The 23012-nt window shown below is 41.8% G+C and overlaps 2 protein-coding genes across 2 annotated transcripts in view; both read left to right on the forward strand.

The window, feature by feature from the left end:
- Positions 1 to 23012, forward strand: part of RABGGTA (Rab geranylgeranyltransferase subunit alpha) — a 228651-nt gene that overhangs the window by 135709 nt on the left and 69930 nt on the right. The gene's annotated exons all lie outside the window — the stretch shown is intronic.
- Positions 18621 to 23012, forward strand: part of LOC142465109 (protein-glutamine gamma-glutamyltransferase K-like) — a 56974-nt gene continuing 52582 nt past the window's right edge. Inside the window, exon 1 of the mRNA XM_075569031.1 lies at positions 18621 to 18704. The gene's annotated coding sequence lies outside the window, so the exon portion shown is untranslated. The remainder of the gene's footprint in view (positions 18705 to 23012) is intronic.

Raw genomic sequence — 23012 nt, forward strand, 5'->3', positions numbered from 1 at the left:
CGACTTAGAAAATTTAAGGCCTTTATTTAGGACTTGTTTTTGACAAGAAGATAATGCAATTGAAGATAAATTGAAAATGCCGTCTGTTCCTTCATTTCCTGAATTTTGTACCTCTAATGTGAACCCCTTCTTTGCTTGGGATTTCCACCCTCCCCTTGTCCCTCTTCGGGTGAATGATGTCTTTTTTGTGGATTCGGTGTTTCTTGACACCATTTCTCTTTTTCTCTCTCTGGTTTCCCCTTCTCTGTTGGCCCCAAATATCGTGATTTCAGTGCCTCCAGAAAAAGGAACGTTGAGGGGACTGACGCTCTGAGTCTATTCTGGGGGGTGTACTCACCCTTTTAGAATAGTCTTGATATTTCTCTCTATGGTGATTATCTCTATACTGAGTCTCTTTTTGGGGGTATTCAGATCTATTATTAGAGCTATCCCTTCTTTTGTTTTGATATCTATTATTAGAACTATCCCTCCTTTTATTTTGATATCTATATTGTTTGTCATATGTTTTTTTAGGATAGTGTTTATAGGGTTTTTGATATTCTTTATATCGCTCTCCCTGGCTTTTTTCCCTTCAATATGGTAGCTACCAGACCTCTGTTTTTGGTGCTGTCCATTTTGATATTTTTTGGGGGGATTTTGGCCATTAGTTGAGATACCTTTCTCCTTTTCAAATCTACCCCAATCTTTCTGTCTACCATTATCATAATCATGTTTGTCACGATAGAATTTCTTCTGTTTGTTTAACATTGTTTCCTCCGTAGTTGACTCGAAAGTCATTTTGAGTTTGCATTCCAATTTAGAACCATCTTTTATATACACTGGCGACACACTTTATTCGAGCTCGGCTAGTCCCACGAATTCGGGTATACCCGGGTGTATTGAGGTTTGTGACTGTTTTCTGCCCGAGTGCATTGAGTTATTTTCCGGCAGGGATTGAAGCATTTTATTCCCGCTGGCTGCAATACTGCACAGTATATATATATATATATACTGCATTACAATTCATGAATTTATGCCATCTGGTAGACACGCGAAGCATTGCAGCCTATTAAATCCTAATCATTATCATTTAACAGATCAGCCGCCCATCAGCCAGGCATGAACCCAGGCTGGGAAGGCAAATGCAACGGGGCTTGTCAGAGGTGAGGAGCGGCGCATTCCAGGTATCTGCCAGGTACATACCGGGTATTTGCTCGAATAAAATGTGTCGGTGCAGTATGATGGTAATACTTTTACATACTTCTGTAAAAAATAGTCTACATATTGAGACAAATTAGCCGTCAGTGAGCTAATACCGGAAATTATCGATCTGCCAGGTGGATTGATTAACGTCTTCTGCATCTTAGGAAGATGATAGTACACTGGAGTTTTAGGGAATTGAACATACAAAAACTGAAATTTAGCTTTAGTTATCACTGTGGACTCAACAGCTTCGTCAAGAAGAGCTTTTAGTTTTATTAAGAACTGGCTAGTGGGATCCTGAGGGAGTTTACCATAATAAATCGGGTCAATCAATATACGTAATGCCTCAATTTCATAATCCTTTCGATTTTGAAGCACCACCCCTCCACCTTTGTCCGCTTGTCTTATGATAAGATCTTTCCTATCCTGCAATTCTTTTAAAGCTAGATGCTCATTAAATTTTAAGTTATGTTTGATGCCTGATGTTTTAAAATTCTTAACTAATGAAGTAAACTCATTGTTAACTACATTAAAAAATGAATCTATAAAACTGCCTCTACTTTGGGCAGGATAAAATCTAGAAGGCGGTATGAACTTGGTATGTTGACATAGCATATTACCATTATCCTCAAGTGCAGAATCATGATCAACTTCAATAATTGGTTGATCAATTCCTATTTCTTTTTTTAAGAAATGTCTTTTCAGTATCAAGTTTCTCGTAAATTTATGTAAATCAGTGAACAACTTAAAGCCATTAGGGCCACTCGACTTAGAAAATTTAAGGCCTTTATTTAGGACTTGTTTTTGACAAGAAGATAATGCAATTGAAGATAAATTGAAAATGCCGTCTGTTCCTTCATATCCTGAATTTTGAACCTCTAATGTGAACCCCTTCTTTGCTTGGGATTTCCACCCTCCCCTTGTCCCTCTTCGGGTGAATGATGTCTTTTTTGTGGATTCGGTGTTTCTTGACACCATTTCTCTTTTTCTCTCTCTGGTTTCCCCTTCTCTGTTGGCCCCAAATATCGTGATTTGAGTGCCCTATTACTGGTTGCAAGCAAACAATGGTTAGAACGTAACACTCTCCAAAGATATTTGGGCTGTGGTAGAGTACCACGTGGGTTACGTTTTTGGAAAAATCCCACGTTTGGGAGAGACAACGTTCATTTCATGGGATAGGATCCTGGATGAATGTTCCAGAGAATTGATGAGGTTAATTATCTATGAACGTAGTAAATCCATTGCTGCATTAGAAAAAGATATTGGCAACATTTTTTTAATCTTAGAACCTTTAATAATTAATAATGATTGTTCTAAATTGGAATGCGAACTCAAAATGACTTTCGAGTGAACTACGGAGGAAAAAATGTTAAACAAACAGAAGAAATTCTATCGTGACAAATATGATTATGATAATGGTAGACAGAAAGATTGGGGTAGATTTGAAAAGGAGAAAGGTATCTCAACTAATGGCCAAAATCCCCCTAAAAAATATCAAAATGAACAGCACCAAAAACAGAGGTCTGGTAGCCCCCATATTGAAGGGGAAAAAAGCCAGGGAGAGCGATATAAAGAATATCAAAAACCCTATAAACACTATCCTAAAAAAACATATGGCAAACAATATAGATATCAAAATAAAAGGAGGGATAGTTCTAATAATAGATATCAAAACAAAAGAAGGGATAGCTCTAATAATAGATCTGAATACCCCCAAAAAGAGACTCAGTATAGAGATAATCACCATAGGGAGAAAATATCAAGACAATTCTAAAAGGGTGAGTACACCCCAAAGAATAGACTCAGAGCGTCAGTCCCCTCAACGTTCCATTTTTCTGGAGGCACTCAAATCACCATATTTGGGGCCAACAGAGAAGGGGAAACCAGAGAGAGAAAAAGAGAAATGTTGTCAAGAAACACCAAAACCACAAAAAAGACATCATGCACCCGAAGAGGGACAAGGGGAGGTTGGAAATCCCAAGCAAAGAAGGGGTTCACATTAGAGGTACAAAATTCAGGAAATGAAGGAACAGACGGCATTTTCAATTTATCCTCAATTGCATTATCTTCTTGTCAAAAACAAGTCCTAAATAAAGGCCTTAAATTTTCTAAGTCGAGTGGCCCTAATGGCTTTCAGTTGTTCACTGATTTACATAAATTTACGAGAAACTTGACACTGAAAAGACATTTCTTAAAAAAATAAAAAGGAATTGATCAACCAATTATTGAAGTTTATCATGATTCTGCACTTGAGGATAATGGTAATATGCTATGTCAACATACCAATTTCATACCGTCTTCTAGATTTTATCCTGCCCAAAGTAAAGGCAGTTTTATAGATTCATTTTTTAATGTAGTTAACAATGAGTTTACTTCATTAGTTAAGAATTTTAAAACATCAGACATCAAACATAACTTAAAATTTAATGAGCATCTAGCTTTAAAAGAATTGCAGGATAGGAAAGATCTTATCATAAGACAAGCGGATAAAGGTGGAGGGGTGGTGCTTCAAAATCGAAAGGATTATGAAATTGAGGCATTACGTATATTGATTGACCCGATTTATTATGGTAAACTCCCTCAGGATCCCACTAGCCAGTTCTTAATAAAAATAAAAGCTCTTCTTGACGAAGCTGTTGAGTACACAGTGATAACTAAAGCTGAATTTCAGTTTTTGTATGTTCAATTCCCTAAAACTCCAGTGTACTATCATCTTCCTAAGATGCACAAGACGTTAATCAATCAACCTCGCAGACCGATAATTTCCAGTATTAGCTCACTGACGGCTAATTTGTCTCAATATGTAGACTATTTTTTACAGAAGTATGTAAAAGTATTACCATCATATATAAAAGATACGACTGCCGTTTTAAATTTAGTTAAAACAATTAAATGGCAAGAAAATTACAGATGGGCTACTTTCGACGTTCAGTCATTATACACCTGTATTCCCCACAATAAGGGTGTAGAAGCCGTCAGTGAGATTCTAATGCATGACCCTGATTTACATCCACTAAATTGTGATTTCATTGTCGATGCCATTAAATATATATTGTCACACAACTATTTTTTATTCATGAATCAATTTTTTATTCAGTTGTGTGGTACAGCTATGGTGACACGTTTTGCCCCAAGCTATGCCAATATTTATATATGGGAGCATGGGAAGATCGATTTATTTGGAATAATAATCCATTTAAAGACCATGTCATCATTTGGCGAAGATATATTGATGACGTCCTGTGCATCTGGGAGGGTGATAGTAACACTCTAGACCTGTTCACAATATATTTGAATGAAAATGATTACAATTTGAGATTTACTGTAGAGACTAATGTTAATGAAATTAATTATTTAGATCTCAATTTGGAATCAAGAACTGGTCAGAACATCAATACTAAAACTTTTTTTTAAAAAGTGGACACTAACAGCTTTTTATTGTCTTCCAGTAATCATAAAAGGTCCTGGATTGACAATATACCTACTGTACAAGTCAGTTAATGCGTATTAGACGCAATTGCAGTCTACAGACTGACTTTGAGATCCAATCCACAATTCTGTTTGACAAATTTATTGAACGAGGTTATGATAGGGTTCTCTTAATGAAATCATTGGAGAAAGTGAACAATATGGATAGAGAGTCCCTTTTGTTACAGAATAATCTAAAACAAAAGAATGATGATAACACATGTGATAATAATATTAAAATTCCATTTATTACAGAATATAATTCAGTTAGTTTGCATATTCAGAAAATTGTTAGTAAAAATTGGAATATTTTATGTAATGACCCCATCCTTGGCGCTTCCCTCCAGCCGCAACCCAGCTTCATTTACCGTAGGGCTAAAAATCTTAAACATTACTTGGCACCAAGTGATATGGGACCCCCGATTAATTGTGTGTCGGGGATCTCCTGATTGCCAAAGAAACCCAGCGGGAATTTTAGCTGTGGTAAATGCAAAGCTTGCAAAATGCTCAATCCTGATTGTAAGCAATTTGTTTCTAACACCACAAAAGAGAGTTTTGTGGTTAAAGACTGTATATCATGTAAATCCACACATGTTATCTATCTCCTACAGTGCCCATGTGGCTACCAATATATTGGGCGCACAAAAAGATATCTCAGAATTAGAATTCTTGAGCATGCTAGAAATATTAGACTGGGACTGGAACACCATAGTGTTTCTAGACACTTTAAAAAAAAAACATAATTGCGACTCTAGTCTTCTTAAATATATTGGTATCCAGATTGTTCCTGTGGGGAGACGTGGGGGTGATAGAGACAAGATGCTTTCTAAACAAGAAAGTCTGTGGATCTATAAGATGCAGACTTTATCTCCATTAGGACTAAATGAAGAAATTGATGTCTGGTCCTTGTATTAATTTTTTACATTATGGTATATGATATGTTCATATATCTTTTTATAATGTCTTGATTCCTTTTCTCTATGGTTTACTCTTGGTGTAAGGTAATACTATATTCTCCACTTTCACCTTTTATTCCATTAGTCATTAGACACTGGATAGTAATTTCTACCGGTTTTTATTTTTGTACTAATATATGTCTCTTTATTTTTTAGCAATATTCTCATACGTTTTGTGGTTCTAATTAAATATTTATTTATTTTTGTGTTATATATGCATTTGTTTAAACTTGAGTTGTTTTTATATGTATGAGATTAGTTTTAAGTTATGTGATGCCTTCCTGAAGTGAGGGGCTGGACTAATCATCAACAGCCAATCACAGGAGGAGTATAGGTATGTAGAGCGCCCACTTTGCTACCTCCGATATCCCTGACAAAGTATATCATATACGAAACGCGTTGGATAGAAGAGGGCACGTTCCTACTATTACCTATTGAGGTTTTGATTTTTGCCAGTACAATACTCTGTACGGGACATTCTCCGGCCGCCTCTGTTGGTGACCTGCAAGAAGCGCGACTCGAGATGCTCCATCGACGCCGTCTGATGACGTCACAGGTGTGTGTTTGTTGATCTGATGCTGAGGAACCGGCAGGAAGAGCTCCTTTCCCCGCAGCAGTAGCAAGGTGGTCCCCGCAGCAGTAGCGAGGTGGTTCCAGATCTGTATCTGCATCTCGCGGCAAGAGGTCTCATTTGAGCGGAGGACACATAAAAACTGCCTTACGGGAGTGCAGGAGAAGGATTGATCTGGTGACTGATACCATCCCATCCACAGTTGCAGAGTGGTAACATGTCCATAACATGTCATGCTAATTTACCCGTTATTTCATGTACGTGCAATACTCACCTGTTTCACTAATACAATTTTTATTTATATACTACACCATGAGGTTTTTTGCGCTGTTTCTCTTTTTGTTTTTGTAATGGTCTGTAACTAGCCTGAACTTCCTTCCTAACTGACAATACTGAAGAGCCTCTAAAGCCCACTTAATTGCCAGACATTCTTTTTCTACTATGGAGTAGTTCTTGTCTTGTGGGTTTAACTTTCTGCTCAAAAAGTACATGGGGTGTTCCTCACCGTTGTGTTCCGTGGTATTCTTGGGAAAGGGCAGCCCCTAAGCCAACATCAGAAGTATCTGTCTGTACTACAAATTCTCTAGAAAAGTCTGTGGTTATCAAGACAGGTTGGGCGCAGAGAGCTTCTTTCAATGTATTAAATTAAATGCCTGATCTGCTTCTGGAGACCACTTAATTATAAATGGTGATTTTGCTTTTGTGAGGTCTATTAAAGGGGCAGCAACTGTGGCAACATTTGGGATGAACATTCTATAGTAACCTGTCAAACCTAGAAATGCTCTTACTTGTTTATTGGTAAGTGGCTGGGGCCAGTTTTGTATATCTTCCACCTTCGCTGCTTGTGGTTTAACCAATCCTCTCCCAAATGAATATCCTAAATACTTTGCCTCCTCCTGGCCAATCATGCACTTGGGAGGATTAGCAGTTAAACCAACAGAGCAAATGGAATTAAGTACCGCTTGAACCTTTGGGAGATGGGACTCCCAGTCTTCATTGTGGTTAACAACATCATCCAGGCATGCCGCCTCATATCTAGTATGGGGTTCTAGAACCCTGTCCACTCTCTGGAATGTGGCCGGGGCACCATGTAGCCCGAATAGTAATACTGTATACTTAAACAGGCCATTGGGTGTTTAGAAAGCAGTTTTCTCTTTTGCCTGTTCAGGGATAGGAACCTGCCAATAACCTTTTGTTAGATCTAAAGTTGTCAGGTAACGTTCTTTGCCCAGCCTCTCTATTAACTTATCAACCCTAGGCATTGGGTATGAGTCAAATTTAGAAATGCAATTAAGCTTGCGATAACCATTGCAAAATCTTTAAGTGCCTGCAGGTTTTGGAACCAGCACAATAGGTCTGTTCCACCCACTATGTGACTCTTCGATTACCCAAAGTTTTACATCTTTTCCACTTCCAGGAATGAAGTGGCCTTTATAGTTGCTACGAAACTAGTTGGAATTATACTTTTATTGATCTACTAGTACCCTTAGTATTCTATCACATTGCTGGTTAAGTGAAGCTGGCGTGGGAGGCAGAGCTGACCCTGATCGGTGAGACTGACCCTCTACCAGCTACTCCTAAATAGAGCTTGGGACTTATCTACCTGGATTACGTGGAAGCCTAAAGGGAACCCTCCGCTTCCAAAGAGCCCAGCAGATGAAAGCACAGCCTGATATGACTGCAGATTCCTGACATTGGGTGATCCGCTGCATCCTTCTCCTGTGTCCTGATACCTGAGTGGTAACAACTGTCATAGTTATAGTTACATGCCTGTTTTACCTTTATCTGATGTACGCAGAACCTTGAATTACTTTGTAATATACATTGTTCATTCTTACTTCACCATGAGCATTGTGCGCTGTTTTGTGTTTTGTTTTGTCTAGATTCAGGGTCTTGATGTACGCAGAACCTTGAATTACTTTGTAATATACATTGTTCATTCTTACTTCACCATGAGCATTGTGCGCTGTTTTGTGTTTTGTTTTGTCTAGATTCAGGTTTTGTGTTTTGTTTTGTCTAGATTCAGGGCCTATCACAGCAGCAGACGCTCCTTATTGGTAACCTAGTTACTTATACTCACTTGGGTATTAAGTGGTTAATGTACTTTATTTCAATTCACTGTTTATTCATTATAGTTGCGCACTTGTACTGTGTTTTTCTTTTGTTTCACAGCTGGACATAACCTGTTACATCCTCCCCTGGGTGAAAAACCCCAACGATCTCGCTTGGGTCTGAATTTAGAGCACCGTCTGTCATCCTAGAGACCTGCAGAATGACAGAAAATTTCATCACATAATTAATAGATGTACCATCCACTGACATCAGGGAAGGTATGAACGCATAACAATAGTTTTAAACTCTTACTCAAAGATAATATCTTGGGGCTGGCTTCTTAACAGGCCACCCAATAAAATCTTCAACCCAAACTGAATAAACTTTGGGTACTCCTACTTATTGGCGTACCTCTACTCAGTCTTTAAATATGCAAGTCCCTATCACCCACTCCCCCATGATGGAACATATCAGGGTTTCAGTGATGAACTCTTTGTGGCTGGTCTAATGCTGCAAATAATCAATAACAGCCAACCTTAACCATTCCCGTCGGTTGTCGTCTATATCCTGCATGATGGGCTCAGGAACATACGGGAAGTAATACCCATGGGACTGCCTGAATTTGGCTCGTATAGCCCAGTCAGCTCTGCTTAGTTTAACAATTTTCCTGTCCCTTCCCTTGCCTGGTAACACCCAAAACCCTGGGTCTCTACCGTTCTCTCTACCTCTCTACCTCTCTCTCTCTACTTCTCTACCTCTCTCTCTCTACGTCTCTACCTCTCTCTCTACCTATCTCTCTCTACTTCTCTACCTCTCTCTCTACCTCTCTCTCTCTACTTAACTACCTCTCTCTCTACCTCTCTCTCTACCTCTCTCTCTACCTCTCTCTCTACTCTCTACCTCTCTCTCTACCTCTCTCTCTACTCTCTACCTCTCTCTCTCTACCTCTTCACCTCTCTCTCTCTACCTCTCTCTCTACCTCTCTCTCTACCTCTCTCTCTACCTCTCTCTCTACCTCTCGCTCTACCTCTCTCTCTACCTCTCTCTCTACCTCTCTCTCTACTATCTCTAAACAGCCAATAGTCCCCACCCTGTACTTGTTACCCAAAGTACACAAGGACGTTAATTGCCCTCCTGGGCGTCCCATTGTATCTGGCATAGGAGGGCTTACTTACCAATTAGCACATAGCACCAGCATTTTATTATATGGTTCCACATAACAAGTTCAGTTACTAGCTCTCCTTTTAGATTAATTTGAATTTAGATATAGCTTATTTCAGCTTGTTATTCTTCTCTTTAAGGGTTCAAGTACAATTTTACAGCAGGCAGGATACCACCGGTCCTTTTTTAATTCATGTATGTCTGTTTGTGATTAATACATTTTGATACTTTTCTGTATGCTAGAGTGCTATTTGGGGATTCTTTTTTCTGTGTTGGTTTTTATATATATACTGAGTTAAGTTATGGTGAGTAAAAAAAGTGACAAAAACCCTCCACAGCAAAGCAAATATGCAAATGTAAATACAACTGTGTGCTCATCTGCATGTCTTAGGCAGGTATGCAACCCCGCCTTTCCCCATTATCACCCAGCACACAGCACTTCCACTGCAGCAAGGGATTCTGGGAAATGACATGCAAATGAGCACACAGTGCTACTTTTTGCTTCAAAAAACATTTTTAACATGGTTCCCTATAGGCTTAAGCTTGCTGCATGGTCACAGCTTTGAGCACAGCCAGGGTTAAGGTGCATACCCAGAAAACCACCCGCAGGCAGCTGTTTCGACCTTAATGGGTCTCATCAGTGTGGGGTTGATTAACTGGGTATGCAAAGAAGCTAAAGGATAGGCCAACCATAATACTGAGTTAAGTTATGGTATATATATATATATATATATATATATATATATACACAAAAAAAACAGGAAAACAAGTGGTTGCGCCAACCAAAATCTACCTAGCATATATGGGGAAAAAATGATGAATAGACTGTGCTGTTCGGGACTAGAAAAGAATATAAAATATATAATAAAAAACAAATAAAAAGGAAATGTCCAGAAAAAAAGTGAATACAATACAATGTCCACTTCCGACGCTATCCAATAGAGTCTTTGCAGCCTGAGTAAAAGGGGAACACCCCACCCTCCAGGATATCTACAGGAAAAACAGACACAAAACAGGCTCACTCATAGCGTAGTAAAGTTACAAAATGTATATAGAACTGGATAGGTAAAAATGCACACTCACAAACAAAATAGGAATTAAAGTATTTATGAGTAATACTCAATCGCCAGCCAAACCACAGGATACCAGCCGCTCCATGAAGTAATCGTCTGATGTAGACTGGAAGCAGCAGCTCCTACAGTATACTTCGTGTACCGGATCCGGATGTAATGGGGAACGTCTATCCCCTCCAAACTCTCCGTCGCTATAGTGGGTCTCTGGTTGTAATATCGCGAGACCCTGATGACGTCACTGAGTACTCCGGATAGGCTGCGGCAACCCCCACAGGGATTCAGTGCTTGCGGCTGCACTTGGTGTTTGAATAACCAATTAGCAATAGTCCCGTAGGTGAGATAAAGTGCATGAAATAAAAAACTGGACAGTAGTAAGTCCACAAAACACACCCTACGCGTTTCGTCTTGAAAAGACTTCTTCGGGGGATAGTAGCATAGACCATGATGCATATTTTTATAGTTGGATTAACCCATCAAACAGTGGAAAAATTAATTGCATAGTGGGTATCAGATGTGGAGTTGAGAATTAAATGAACCCCTATAAATGCTGGTATAGATACACAATAATGTTAAGGAAAGCATATACTTGTTAGCATTAATATATGTTAATACAAACAAAAATATATAAATAAATGCATATAATGACATAATATAACCAAGGTAGAAATGGGTATTGTATATTGGCTGGAAGGTGAATAATAAGTACACAAAATAAATACACATAATAAACAGATGCTATGAATACTAAATATAAACAAATCGGACAAAATGGATGAAAGAGACCCAGAGGGAACAGTAGCCCTATAAGAGAGAGCATATATCATGTAAATATGTACATGCAAACCAAGAGGAATGTTTGATATATTACTTAGAGTGTAAATATTTGTAAACACAGAGGCAAGTACAGCAATTATGTAACAACATCACAATTGAAAGAACTTAATGTTATAATATAGACATATATGAAGGAGGAAAAGGACACATGAAAGTATCAAGGCTGATGGTGGCCACATAAGGAAAGCATATCACACATATATTTGCATGTGACAAATATGTAACTTACAGCGAGTCTATATTAAAGTAATATTTAATATTTGGTACAGAATAATATATATAATGTCAGGATATTAGAGAAACTATTAAACAAGTGTAGTGAGTGCAGGTCATCAAGAAGGGAACGAAGTGCATCGTTCAAACCAGACCTCCATGAAGACACACAACATCAGTACCACAAAGACATTAATAGACCTTTAAACAACTGTACTAATATCAATTGTGTCATTGAGACCATCTGGATGTAACGTTCCAAGAACATAAATCCAGTATGTCTCTCTGACACATAGGGAAGGTGAAATAGACTCGATTCCCATAATGGACAGGGAGTATGGATTTTTGTTATGTATAGTATCATAATGATGAGATAAGCTATGTGACTGAAGACCATGTTTTACATTTCTACGGTGTTCGAGAAATCTAGTACTTAAAGTTCTCGAAGTGCGGCCCACATATTGCAGACCGCACTGACATGTTATGAGGTATATAACATACATGCTTAAGCAATTTATATAATCCTTCACCTCATATGATGTACCGTTAGAAAAGGATTTAAAAGAATTGGTCTTATTAATATGCCCACAAGTGATACGTCTACTCCTACCGCAAGAGAAATTGTTTCTTGCTAAGATGTTCCTGGGTATACCAGAGTGTGAATCACTAGTAGATTTCAATCTACTTGAGGCTATAATGGTCTTCAGACATCTAGCATTTTTGAAGACAATAGAAGCTCATGTTGGCACTTTAGAACCTATAATAGGATCATTTTGAATAATGCTCCAATGTCTATTCATAATATGTTTGACCTGATGAGCCAATTGGTTATATTGTGTAATAAATTTCGGAAATGAATGTAACAAATTCTCCCTAGATTTGTCCACATGCGAATCGGGTCCATCTTGATCAGATCTGGCCTTGGACTTCTCAAGCAATGTACACCTGTCAATAGAGTTTGCCTCATCAAATGCCCTCCGTATCACTTCTCTATCATATCCTTTTTGGAGAAACTTATTCGTCAAAGCTTCTCCCTGGACATGAAAATCTGAGTTTTGAGAGCAATTTCGCCGGATCCTAAAGAATTGGCTTTTTGGGACATTGTTCAACCACTTTTTATAGTGGTTGCTATTGTACTGCAGGTAACTATTTGTGGACACAGGTTTGAAATGAGTCCTACTTTGGACCCACATGTCTGCTTTATTAATGAACAGTTCAAGATCTAAAAATACTATCGTATCTGGATCTATTAGATGGGTAAATCTCAAGCCCATGTCATTCTCATTGAATGATTCCAGTATGTCCTTCAGTTGGCCCCTATCACCATCCCAAATCATAATAATGTCATCGATGAAACGGCCATAGAACACCAGACCCGCCACCAGCCGCGCGTTCCCCCAAACATGGAGGTTCTCCCACAACCCCATGAAGAGGTTGGCATAGCTGGGGGCGAATCTGGTCCTATGGCCGTTCCACACGTTTTTAAATAAAAAGTGCCATTAAAAGTGAAATAATTATGTGTCAAAATGAATCTAATGCATGAGAAAAATAAAATCTTTCTGTGACGCATGCAACTTTAAATCCAACTGTAAAAAGTGGTTAACGGCATCTAAACCCTTACTGTGATCTATGCAAGTGTAAAGTGAGCATACATCACAAGTAACCCAACAAAAAGGGTCTTTCCAAACAATATCGGAGGTGGAGTCAATGACATGCAACGTGTCCCTAATGTGAGATGGTAATGAATTCACATAAGGTTGTAAAAAATAATCAACATATTGGAATACGTTCGAAGTCATTGACCCCACCCCCGATATGATTGGTCTACCAGGGGTGTGTGCAGTATCTTTGTGCAATTTGGTAAATGATAAAAAACTGGTGTCCTTGGGTGCTTAATAAACAAAAAAGTGCTTCCTATTTTAGTGACAATACTAGTGCTAAGTGCTTGTTGAATCAAACTTTTAAACTCCAACAGAAAATCCATAACTGGATCTTTGTCCAGCGTACAGTAGGATGAACTGTCCAGCAGAAGGAGGCTAGCCACAGATATATAATCTTGTCTATCCTGCAGGACAATAGCCCCTCCCTTATTGGCTTATCTCACAATGAGATCTGTAATTTCTCTAAGATTTTTTAAAGCCAATTCTTCTCCTTTACTCAGATTCTTATGTGTCAAACAGGTGTTATTCTGGCATAATTGTTCAAGATCTCTAAGAACAATAGTATAAAAGGTTTAGATGAAATTCCCTTTTGAGTGATACGGAAAGTAGGTGAATATAGGATGACAGGGTGAATGCTTGAAGTCCAAGGTCAGATCTGAATCCTGAACCGAATGTAAGGTGAATTCCTCAAATGGGCTCAGGTGATCTGGATGGGTCGTCAGATGTGAATTCATTACCATCTCACATTAGGGACACGTTGCATGTCATTGACTCCACCTCTGATATTGTTTGGAAAGACACTTTTTGTTGGGTTACTTGTGATGTATATCCGGATAGGGAGACATTTCTGCTGAGGCGGGAAGCATTTTGGATACATGCTCTAAACACCAGTAATGGTGTGGGACTTAATGAACAACAGAATTTGAGATAATTCTGTCTTTTTACAGGCACTAATGACCTTGAACCTTCCATGGACATCGTATCAATCCGGTGGGGAGATTGCTTTTATCATGTTTCTCTCCTCCCAGGGCAGCTCTGTGCTGTGCTACGAGGGACCCACACCACAACATCTGACGTCATCACGGAGCGCCACGGAGGCGCGCTGATGTCCTCACGTGGGCGTTGAAGCTGAGTAGGGAGGGGTGAGCATTAGGGGGGATGTGTATATATATGTTCACTTGTATTTGGTAGCCTTCACCTTGAGAAAAGCAGTATTTGTACTGCCGAAACGTTGGTTTTCATGGCACATTAAACCTCATTGTTGCTGATTAAGACCAAGTGCCTGTTTCTTCACTTTCTACTGGACTGCTTTGGGACATCAGGAGCTCCCCAGAACCAGTGCACCGACAGCTAAGTACCCCACATTTACCAGTGTGTCAGAATACGTACCCTCTATCTATGTTTGCTATAGTGGGAAATTATGCCCATATTATATGAGCATAATGTACCCACTGTATGAATGGTTGAAGGGTGGGGGTAGTTGCCTGGGGAGGGTGGTTAGGCCTCCTGGGTGGGTAGTGAAAGAGGGTGGGTTAACCCCCTAATTACTATAGTGGTTAATAACCAATAAGGGGATTAAGGTGTTAAGGGACAATAGATAGTATTTTTCATTCTACTGCATTGTTTGTGGCAACGGAGGACATGGGCGGTGATGAGGATGAAGACGGCTTTCATCGTGGTATAATGGCAGGGGTGTGTGCGAGGTTAATTTATTTTATTTCTGCAGCTTAATGTTTTATTTGTAATGGACAAATGCACTATTATCAATACCTGGATAATAATAATTTTGACCATTAATGTACTGTATGTGTTAGAGGGGAGTGGGGTGTATTTATTTCAAAGTATTGCCTGTTATATTTTTTTTGGCCACACGATTGGTACCGCAAGCCAGCGGGGACCCCCGGACTCCTGCGGGGATCACCCGAGGGCCCCGGACCACACATTAATTGTGTGGTGAAAAAAAACTCTATCACTCTCTCTGTGTATCTCTCACTCTAAGACACAGAAATAGAAAAAGTAACCTAGTTAGGGCACTCTATGTGTGGTCCGGGGCCCTCGGGTGATCACAAGATGCAAGAGTGCCCTAACTAGGTTACTTTTTCTGTTTCTGTGTCCAAGTCATGTATTTACCTAGGGAGCACCACCATCAAGCACTACATTTTGAGCTGTTGCAGGGGTTACCCTCCTAGTTGCTGTCTCTCACTCTATCACTCTCTCTGTGTATCTCTCACTTTATCACTATCTCTGTGTATCTCTCACTCTATCACTCTCTCTGTGTATCTCTCACTCTATCACCCTCTCTGTGCATCTCGCATACTCTCTGTGTACCTCGCACTCTCTCTGTGTATCTCGCATACTCTCTGTGTACCTCGCACTCTCTCTGTGTATCTCGCATACTCTCTGTGTACCTCGCACTCTCTCTGTGTATCCCTCTCTCGAACTCTCTCTCTCTCGCGCGTTCTTTTCTGTTATTGGAACATGTCTGGACAGGAGAAATTAACCTAATGAAAATAATCTATTTGCTGCGTGGGTGTGACATTTGGGGTCACACAGTGGGAACCCCTCCCGTGGGTGTGACATTTGGGGTTACACAGTGGGAACCCCTCCCGTGGGTGTGATATTTGGGGTCACACAGTGGGAACCCCTCCCGTGGGAGTGATATTTGGGGTCACACAGTGGGAACCCCTCCTGTGGGTGTGATATTTGGGGTCACACAGTGGGAACCCCTCCCGTGGGTGTGATATTTGGGGTCACACATTGGGAACCCCTCCTGTGGGTGTGATATTTGGGGTCACACAGTGGGAACCCCTCCCGTGCGTGTGATATTTGGGGTCATACAGTGGGAACCCCTCCCGTGGATGTGATATTTGGGGTCACACAGTGGGAACCCCTCCCATGGGTGTGATATTTGGGGTCACACAGTGGGACCCCCTCCCGTGGGTGTGATATTTGGGGTCACACAGTGGGAAGCCTCCCGTGGGTGTGATATTTGGGGTCACACAGTGGGAACCCCTCCTGTGGGTGTGATATTTGGGGTCACACAGTGGGAACCCCTCCCGTGGGAGTGATATTTGGGGTCACACAGTGGGAACCCCTCCCGTGGGTTTGATATTTGGGGTCACACAGTGGGAACCCCTCCCATGGGAGTGATATTTGGGGTCACACAGTGGGAACCCCTCCTGTGGGTGTGATATTTGGGGTCACACAGTGGGAGCCCCTCCCGTGGGTGTGATATTTGGGGTCACACAGGGGGAACCCCTCCCGTGGGAGTGATATTTGGGGTCACAGAGTGGGAACCCCTCCCGTGGGAGTGATATTTGGGGTCACACAGTGGGAACCCTCCCGTGGGAGTGATATTTGGGGTCACACAGTGGGAACCCCTCCCGTGGGAGTGATATTTTGGGTCACACAGTGGGAACCCCTCCCGTGGGTGTGATATTTGGGGTCACACAGTGGGAACCCCTCCCGTGGGAGTGATATTTGGGGTCACACAGAGGAACCCCTCCCGTGGGAGTGATATTTGGGGTCACACAGTGGGAACCCCTCCCGTGGGAGTGATATTTGGGGTCACACAGTGGGAACCCCTCTCGTGGAAGTGATATTTGGGGTCACACAGTAGGAACCCCTCCTGTGGGAGTGATATTTGGGGTCACACAGTGGGAACCCCTCCCGTGCGTGTGATATTTGGGGTCACACAGTGGGAACCCCTCCCGTGGGTGTGATACTTGGGGTCACACAGTGGGAACCCCTCCCATGGGTGTGATATTTGGGGTCACACAGTGGGAACCCCTCCCGTGCGTGTGATATTTGGGGTCACACAGTGGGAACCCCTCCCGTGGGTGTGATATTTGGGGTCACACAGTGGGAGCCCCTCCCGTGGGAGTGATATTTGGGGTCACACAGTGGGAACCCCTCCTGTGGGTGTGATATTTGGGGTCACACAGTGGGAACCCCTCCCGTGGGTGTGATATTTGGGGTCACACATTGGGAACCCCTCCTGTGGGTGTGATATTTGGGGTCACACAGTGGGAACCCCTCCCGTGCGTGTGATATTTGGGGTCACACAGTGGGAACCCCTCCCGTGGATGTGATATTTGGGGTCACACAGTGGGAACCCCTCCCATGGGTGTGATATTTGGGGTCACACAGTGGGACCCCCTCCCGTGGGTGTGATATTTGGGGTCACACAGTGGGAACCCTCCCGTGGGTGTGATATTTGGGGTCACAAAGTGGGAACCCCTCCTGTGGGTGTGATATTTGGGGTCACACAGTGGGAACCCCTCCCGTGGGAGTGATATTTGGGGTCACACAGTGGGAACCCCTCCCGTGGGTTTGATATTTGGGGTCACACAGTGGGAACCCCTCCCGTGGGAGTGATATTTGGGGTCACACAGTGGGAACCCCTCCTGTGGGTGTGATATTTGGGGTCACACAGTGGGAGCCCCTCCCGTGGGTGTGATATTTGGGGTCACACAGGGGGAACCCCTCCCGTGGGAGTGATATTTGGGGTCACAGAGTGGGAACCCCTCCCGTGGGAGTGATATTTGGGGTCACACAGTGGGAACCCTCCCGTGGGAGTGATATTTGGGGTCACACAGTGGGAACCCCTCCCGTGGGAGTGATATTTGGGGTCACACAGTGGGAACCCCTCCCGTGCGTGTGATATTTGGGGTCACACAGTGGGAACCCCTCCCGTGGGAGTGATATTTGGGGTCACACAGTGGGAACCCTCCCGTGGGAGTGATATTTGGGGTCACACAGTGGGAACCCCTCCCGTGGGAGTGATATTTGGGGTCACATAGTGGGAACCCCTCCCGTGCGTGTGATATTTGGGGTCACACAGTGGGAACCCCTCCCGTGGGTGTGATATTTGGGGTCACACAGTGGGAACCCCTCCCGTGGGAGTGATATTTGGGGTCACACAGAGGAACCCCTCCCGTGGGAGTGATATTTGGGGTCACACAGTGGGAACCCCTCCCGTGGGAGTGATATTTGGGGTCACACAGTGGGAACCCCTCCCGTGGAAGTGATATTTGGGGTCACACAGAGGAACCCCTCCCGTGGGAGTGATATTTGGGGTCACACAGTGGGAACCCCTCCCGTGGAAGTGATATTTGGGGTCACACAGTAGGAACCCCTCCTGTGGGAGTGATATTTGGGGTCACACAGTGGGAACCCCTCCTGTGGGAGTGATATTTGGGGTCACACAGTGGGAACCCCTCCCGTGGGTGTGATATTTGGGTCACACAGTGGGAACCCCTCCCGTGGGAGTGATATTTGGGGTCACACAGTGGGAACCCCTCCGGTGGGTGTGAGTGTTACAAGTTTCACATGCAGTGGATTCCTCACACTTTAACTCTGAGCTGGGAGGCTCTTTATTTGGGGAGGGATGGCCGGGGTGTGAGGTATATTATGTTCCTTTCCAGGGATTTATATCCACCCCTCAGTACAAACCTGTGATTAACGTGTGACAGACTCGGATAAGAACCAGCTACTGTGAGGCTAGTGTCACGTTTATTCTATATATGTCAGTGTAAGTCAGTGTGTATACGTGTGCCTGTATACAGTAAGTGTGCCTGTGTCTATATATATATATATATATATATATATATATATATATATATATATATATATATATATATATATATATATATATATGTGTGTGTGTGTGTGTATGTTAGTGTGCATATGTGTGTTTGTGTACACACTGTATGTTTGTATACAGTATGTGTATCTGTGGGTTTTTTTTAATGTATTTTTTAATATGAATTGGAGTTTTTTTCATGTGTGTTGGGGGCTTTTTTTATGTGTATTAGAGGCTTTTTTATATGTGTATTGGGATATTTGTTATATGTATATTGGGGTCTTTTGGATATGTATTGGGGGGTATATATGTATTTGGGTGGGTTGTATATGTATTTTTTTGTTTTTTTTAATACTGGTATGTACAGTACAGTATGTGTTATATATGTATTAGGAATGTGTGGGGGGAGGGTTATATATATATATAGATATATATTGTTTTTTTTATATATGTAATGGGGGGTATATTTGTATTTGGGTGGGTTTTATATGTATTTTTTTTGTTTGTTTATTTAATATATGTATGGGAGGGGGGTTATGTGTATGCGGGGGTTTATATATATATTGGCTTTTTTTATCCAGTATGTATTGGGGTCTTCTTTTTTATATGTAATGGGTCTTTATTTATGTTTGTATGTATGTATGTATGGTGGGGTTTTTTATATATATATATATATATATTGCGTTTTTTTATGTATTGTTTTTTTTTAATATATAATATATAATATATAATATATAATATATAATAATAATAGCATGTTCTTGTATAGCGCTGCTAATTGTACGCAGCGCTTTACAGAGACATTTTGCAGGCGCAGGTCACTGCCCCGTGGAGCTTACAATCTTAGTTTTTTGGTGCCTGAGGCACAGGGAGATAAAGTGACTTGCCCAAGGTCACAAAGAGCCGACAAACGGGAATTGAACCAGGTTCCCCTGCAGCAATCTCAGTGTCAGTCAGTGTTTTTACTCACTGAGCCACTCCTTCTCCCAATATTTGGGGTATATGTATTGGGGTTTTTTATATGTATTGCTGAGGTGTTCTTTTGGCTGTATATATTTGGGGGAATGGTGGGGTTGTATATATTTAGGGGGTGGGGATTTTTTTGTACTGTATATATTTGTGGGTGGGAAGTTTTTTGCATTGGGGATGGTTTTTTTAGTATATATTTTGTTGGGGGAATTGTGTGAGGAGGGAGGGAATGAATGTGAGAAGGGGGATTGTGTGAGAGTGGGGTACTTGACGAATGGGGGGGAGAGTGGGAGGAGAAAGGGGTGAGTGAGAAAAATGGGAAGTAAGAGTGAGACTCGGGGGAGAGAAATACATGTGAGGCGGGGAGCAGGGGTTGAGTGAGAGTGGGATAATTGATGGAGGGGGAGAGTGAGAGGGCAGAAGGAGGGGAGCAAAATACATGGGAAGGGGGAGGGAAATAGAGGGGGCCCGCGAGGGGTGAAATGGGGGGGCTTATGGGGTGTAAAATGGGGGACCCCGGTCTGAACTGTAGCCTTGGGCCCCGGGAAATCTGTCTGCAGCACTGACTACATATATATTTCTCACATTCCCACACTGTTCACACACCCCACTGTCCCTTTTTGTTCTCCTGCTTCTGCACGTATTGCTCTGCCCTTGATGACACCTGCTAGACTTAGGCTGTGGTCCCAGTAACTGCCACTGCGAGGCTTTCATTGGTTAGATAGACGCTTATTTGGCTTATTGTCACTATGAGTTGCGTTCTATGCTTTTGCATTGGTGGAGCCAGATTCATGACCAGGTAGGATAGATGTCTGTTGGTTAATTAGTATGGGAGGGCGTGCATTACCCTGCTACATTACATTACAGCAGCTGCTTTTACAGATTCGTTTGCATTTTTTATTAATTGCACATTTGGTTCAGGTGGTGGTTTGCACATGGGTTTTGGGTGTTTATAGTCACTTTCAGTCACACATTCCACCACCCTGAGGAAGGTCCCTGACAGAGAACCGAAACGTTGGTTATTGTGTCCTGCGTTTTCTTAAATACAATTCGTTTTTCTAACTACTGTGTGCTGTCTCTCTGTCATCGGACTGGTTCTGGTAACTATAATTTTATCTTATGCTCTATGTGACAAGCATCAGGATTATTGAGGAGGCTGTGTGTGCAACACAGTTACACTACTGACACACACACACACATATATATATATATGAAAAGTTCAGTCCGCGCTCTGGCTCTTTAAACTTGGAGTGTTGGTCCCTCTCAGTTCTTTTGCTGCTTCTGTGTTTATGAGGTGTCTCCCCCACCTCCAAATGTGGTCTCCACCGGAACCCCGATGGTGGTACCAATATCAGCAAAACAAGAAAAAACACAAAAGCGCACCAAGATGAGAGATATAAAATTTCTTTAATAATCCCCGATTCTGGTGTCTATCACAGGAGTAGGGCATCACATAGGAAGTATGAAGGGTAATCTCAGTTCTGAGAGATCAGACCCGCGCGCTGGGGCTGTCTCTGTTCACTCTCCTGTGGAGGACAGGAGAGTGAACAGAGACAGCCCCAGCGCGCGGGTCTGATCTCTCAGAACTGAGATTACCCTTCATACTTCCTATGTGATGCCCTACTCCTGTGATAGACACCAGAATCGGGGATTATTAAAGAAATTTTATATATATATATATATATATATATAACGGAAATAGCCGTGTTAGTCCAGTTGCGATAGTGCAGAATTAATGAGTTCTTCCGTATTAGGTAATACCTTTTTTATTTGGACTAACAATTTATGTCATAGGACAAGCTTTTGGGAGCTTTCCTCTCTTCATCAGGTCAGCAATACTGATATACAAAGGTTTCTGTGACTTAGACAGGGATTGGAAAAGAAAAAAAAAAGGAAGAATGTAGAACAGAAAGATATATATATATATGAGGTGGGGTGGGGGAGGCACTGGAAGGGTGTTAAAAAAGAGATAAGGAAGGTGAGAATTGGGGATGGGAGGCTGTACATCCACAGCAGCACAGGGGTGGGAGAGGATGCTGGGGGGATTGGGGGGGAGGTATAGGATGGCACAATGGCAGGGAGGAAAATTACAACAAATTATGATAGTGTGTGAGAAACCCCATATCTGCATTAAGTCCACTTGTTTTGGTGTCAAAGAGTCTTATCATTCTGAGCTCAAATGTTTTCCGTTCTTGGGTGCGTTTGAATATTCCATTGAGAATTTTGATTTTGAAATCATTTATGGAATGATCTGGTGCCACAGGTGAGCAGTATCTTCCTTCTTCGTGGTGTAGTATAGAGTGTCTGTGCATAGTCATTCTGCCTTGAAGTTTTTGGCTGGTTTCCCCAATGTAGCATCCTTGGTCACATTTGTTGCATTGGAAAACATATATATATATATATATATATATATATATATATATATATATATATACAAATACAACTGTATGCTTATCTGCATGTCTTATGCAGGTCTGCAACCCCGCCTTTCCCCATTATCACCCAGCATACAGCACTTCCACTGCAGCAAGGGATTCTGACACGGTGGGTTTTTGTGTCCAGTCTAATCTGTTTGTACAGTAAAATGTACAGTATATAAACAGCAGTAATGATGTACACAAAACCTCTCCTCTCTCAATGAACTACTGTACTGTAGACAGAATGAGGAAAAGATAAAGATGGAAAAAATAATATTACTATAAAGTATATACATTATACAATATATATTATACAGTATTATTGACTTGCATGGCAGAAAAAAAGCCACTTTTGTAATGTGCTTTTAAACTGTATTTTTGTATCTCCGGTTCCCGCTGACGTGGAAGGCTGATATTTGGCCACTATGGCAAGGGTCCTTCCGCATGAGGACCAGGCGAATTTCAACCCGCTCAGACCCACAGAACGGATTATTTAAAATTATATTCGCGCAATTGGCGTGGGAACTAGGGCCTCGGTCAAGTTCACGGCCAATTGGCGTGGGAACTTCTGTTCTAGGGCACCTAGAAATAAAATTAATTTTGCCCCTAGATGTTAGGAACCCTCTCACTTGACCCCAACAGGGTCCGACCGGTAATGGCGACGAGAAAGGGTCACGCCGGCGAGGAAGGTCCTATCATTGACCGTAATGGCGGAGAAAGCCGTTTCAAACCAGTGCGGCTAAGTCAGAATGAGCAGAGACCTGAAACCCAAATCCTATGTTAGCGGCGAATTAAAAATAAGGTGGAGGAAGGGTAGAAGGGTAGACCAAAAGGGAGTATGTATCCCAAATAAATTCTAGGCTACTGTAGC

This window comes from Ascaphus truei, chromosome 13 (genome assembly GCF_040206685.1).
Source record: "Ascaphus truei isolate aAscTru1 chromosome 13, aAscTru1.hap1, whole genome shotgun sequence".
Classification (NCBI taxonomy): domain Eukaryota; kingdom Metazoa; phylum Chordata; class Amphibia; order Anura; family Ascaphidae; genus Ascaphus; species Ascaphus truei.